Consider the following 4,375-nt stretch of genomic DNA (forward strand, 5'->3'; position numbering starts at 1 on the left):
TTTTTGTTTTTTGGGAAGATTTAAATACAAATCACTTAATTTCTATGTATTTACATATCTAATGCTTAAATTTCAATTTTTACATAATGCCACCTTATGGATGCATGAAAAGGGGTTTTTGGCTTTTTTTTTTAAGTTAAAATGATGGTATTTTTGATGTGATATGAAAGACTTGGGTGGTATAAATGTAAGAAGTAAAGTTTAGGTGTTTGATTGTGTAAATATATAGGAATTGGGTGGTATGTATATTGATGGCTACTTTTTAGTTTTAGTATTATTTTTTCTGAAGTATAAGTGATATTGGTTGCAGTTTACTGAGCTGAATTATTAGACTTTTTTTAAGATGAATTTGTAGACTAAATGGCTTGATGATAGTATTTGTTTTACCTTTAAATTTGCAGGAGATGAAGAGGAAATGTTGTTATAGAGAGGTAACGGCTGTATATGAAATACTTGTGCCGATTGCATTATCATGGAGTCGGCGTCGGTGGGCTGTTCTGTTAGAGTTTTGTCCGATGGAGAAACTTTGTGTTAATTTTCTTTAGTTTTTTTCACTTCTTTGGCTTCGTCGTGCTCGTCGTCGAACGGTTTGTGCATTTGACTTCTCCTATTTTGATTGTTTCGTCTTCAGTTGGCTTCTTTGTCGTCGTCAACATGCGTTGTTTCGCTTTCGACGTCGACAACTACGCACGTTCGTGTCTATGTCGTTTTTGTTTGTTTCGATGCCGACAGCTGCATTTCACACGTTCGCCTCTCCCTACTTCCAAATTTTCAGGACTTTGCAGTAGGAGGCGACGACACTTCTTTCGCCACTCACTGTTTCGACTTTTGATTATATCGGGCTAGCAGGTCCCTGCTTTGATGGCGCTCCCTCCTTCTGAATTTGGCAAAGCCTCTTTTGCCCACGTGATGGGTAATCCTCAGGTGGAGTCAACAGTTATTTTCCCCTCAAGCTGTAAAGATTGTCGGAATGATACATGTGATTGCCCTTTTTGTTAAGAATGCATGTAGAAAAGAGGGGAAAGCATCATTCTTTTTTTCTGACTTAGAAATTTCAACCCTTACTGAGAAATTCAAGTTCGCTCTTATTGAAAAATTTCAGTGGGGGCACCCACCTATGGAAATTATCAAAGAGTGTTGATAATTTCAAACTAGTAGATAAGTTGAAAGTGTGACTCATAGATGGGTGACATGTGTTGATTCAATTAATCGTGACCGAAGAATACACACGAATTTTCTCCAAAAAATATCTTAAAATTGCAAGCAAGTTAATGAAGTTACTCAAGTGGTCTCATAATTTTGACCCAAATTTTGAAATTCTCATTGTACCAATATGATTTAGTCTACCTAGTTTCAAGCTAAATTTTTTTAATCATCAAGTTCTTTTTCACCATCAGGTCTTCTACTCTATTGGGGTCATACTTGGGGACCTTATGAAGCTAGATCTGCCCACTTTCAATCTAACCAGACCTTCAGTGGTCAGAATACTTGTGGAAATGGATATTACTTTACCTGATGTTACTGATGTCTGGTTGGGCACAACTCATAATTAATATTGGCAACAATTCATCATGAAACACAAGTCTGCTTATTGTACTCATTGTAAGATGTTTGGGCATACCCTTGATAAATGTCCTAAGCTCCATCTTAATTTGAAACCTAAAGTTCAAGTGAATAAAGAGGGGCTAACCCCACTGCTCTGGACATATATGCTCTACCTGGGGAGGAAACTGCCACGAGACAGGATTTGCTGACTGATTTAATTGTTCCTGTGGACCCCCCTCTTGACAATATTGTTACTGTTTCTGTGATTAATGTGATGTTGGATGGCTATGCTGGGCAAAATACACCTTCAAACCCTCTTGAAAACAATACTGAAGGATCCTTACCTACAAAGGACAATGTTCAGACTAATAATCAGAAGAACCTTGCAAGTCCCCATCTTCAAGAAGTATTCGGTGCAGAGACGATAACTCATACTTCACATATACTAGAAATTATTGTGGGTACAACGATTGGCAATTCTTCTGCTACAACTTCACCACCTCATCTGTATGATCAATCTTCGGATGAGAAATGAAAAGTTTACACTTTCAGGAGGAAGAAGAAGAATTGAGATCTTTTGAGCTAAGGAATCTAATGGAAGATACTTTGGTTACTTCGGGTAATGGTACACACTTCACCAATTTGTTAACTATCTCTCTTCAGAGAATTAGAGGCAAAGGCAGGACTAGATTGGATCGTACCTTACTAGTTTTGCGCCCTGATGGTTTGGGTTTTTTTGATTTTATATGTGACCTTTTTTTTTTAGTTTTTTGTGTGTGTTCTATCGTGTGGGTTGGATGCCTACTTTTGGGTCCACTCATACAACATATCTGTATTATTTTCTCTTTAATATATTAGTTATTAGGCTTTATTATATATAAGAGAAAGCCCCAGGGCAAATATATTAATATGGAAAAGATACAGAAATATTATATGAGAGGGCCTACAAAGAAAGTCCAACTCATATAATACAACACACACAAAACTCAGATAAAACAAAGATACATAAATGTAAAAAACCAAAATGCTACAAAATTACACAAAAGTGCTAAGGACGTCCCACTTTAGTCCTCCTGCCTCTAGTTCTCGGAAGTGAGTCGACTAACAAATTGGTAAAATGAGTACCATTGCCCGTAGTAACCAAAGTATCATCCATCAGATTCCTAAGCTCAAGTATATCTTCATTCTTCTTCTTCCTACTGGATGTGTAGACATGTCATTCCTCATCTGATGATTGACTCATCGGATCAGTAGATTCCAAAGATGGTCGGACAGGTGTAGGTCGTTGCACGCCATGATCTCCATGAGCCTGAGTAATATTAACATCTTTCTGGACCTGATGAAGCGGTAGTGAAACAGTAGAAGTATTTCCATCTGTATTATCGGTGATAGGTTTCAGGGCAGGCAGGGCCAGAAGAAACTCCCTCTCCCCCAAGATAAGAGGTTTCAAAGACGGGGGAGTTACGACTGGGGACTGAATTGTTTTCATATTGCCTATGGGGATAGTGACGTCGTCTGGGGTATCCTTCTGATGATCAATATTGTCAAAAACTTGGAGCTGATCAGGAGGAGAAGGAATCACAGCCTCTAGCGGAGCAGTTTTCTTTTTTAGTCTGAGTTAGGGGTGTAGATAGTGACATTGAGAACTGGATGGTCGAAACATAAGACAATTCAAACAATACGGTGGAAAACATTCAATCTCTACCTTCTGCCAATATACATGGTGTTGTGTGCCCAACCAAATTTTCTCATAAGCGGGTGAAGTGATGTTTCTTTCAACAAATACTCTGGCTTCAGAAAGACAGGAAAGATTAAAAGTATGAATGTCCGTCTTGAGTTACTTTCCATAAGCTGAGGCAATAGTGTACAATACATTTTGAGAAAAAAACAATGAATTTTCAAACCATGGAGACGAATCCAAACCGGAATAATTGGGGGTTCAATTTATGGGTCAAAATCCACATACCATTTCAGAATCTTCATTGTTTTGTTATCAATTCATATTATCAATTCATCTTCATTGTTTTGTTATCAATTCATATTATCTTTCTAGCAAATAAGCGTATGTAATCTTCTTCTTTGAATAAGAATGTGTCAATGTGTCTCCCATCTAATAGTCTAATTTTTCATTCTCCAACAAGGTGCATAAGTTCAATTTTTTTGCGAATGAACTCCATTTTGAAATGACCATATATAAATTTCACAACCAAATACAAACGACTGGAGGAAGCAAGTTGAATTACTTCAACTTTTGTAAAAAAGATGGCAGACTGCTCATTCTTCTTATTAGATTTCTTGATGTCCTACGTCCACTCAAACGAAGAAGGGAAAGATGACGATTTTGGTGTACATGAGGCGTGGACACCCGCAAGAGCAGCTACATATGATTTGTCTGAAGTCATCCTCAACGGTAGGTGTGGCGTTCAGAGAAGAAAGCAGCTCTGATAAATGAGGGAAAAAATCGCGTAGAAATAGCCAAAGCTAAAAAAGAGAGGACGTTGTGAGACGGACAAGCGCAGAGAAGTCGCAAAACAATTAAGAGGTACCCGCGAAACGGAGCCGCAGAGCACGCAAGAGATACCCGCTAGATGGGCCGCAGAGGAGCCGCAGAGCCTGGAAGTCCCGACCCAGGAAAGCTCGTGAGACAAGAAGAGGGGAGACGAGCCTCATCTCAGAGCTGGAGAAGAAGTGGGGGAGACGAACGGAATCGAGCACGAAGAAGCTGAGGAGGAATCAGCGAAGTCGTAACTGTTGCTAGGGTTCGCCATCGGGCAGAGTTGAGCAGGAAGGAAGACGATGTCATTATATATATAAATATATATATCCGCAA

Source organism: Phalaenopsis equestris, unplaced genomic scaffold (assembly GCF_001263595.1).
Source record: "Phalaenopsis equestris unplaced genomic scaffold, ASM126359v1 Scaffold000094, whole genome shotgun sequence".
Taxonomy (NCBI): Eukaryota; Viridiplantae; Streptophyta; class Magnoliopsida; order Asparagales; family Orchidaceae; genus Phalaenopsis; species Phalaenopsis equestris.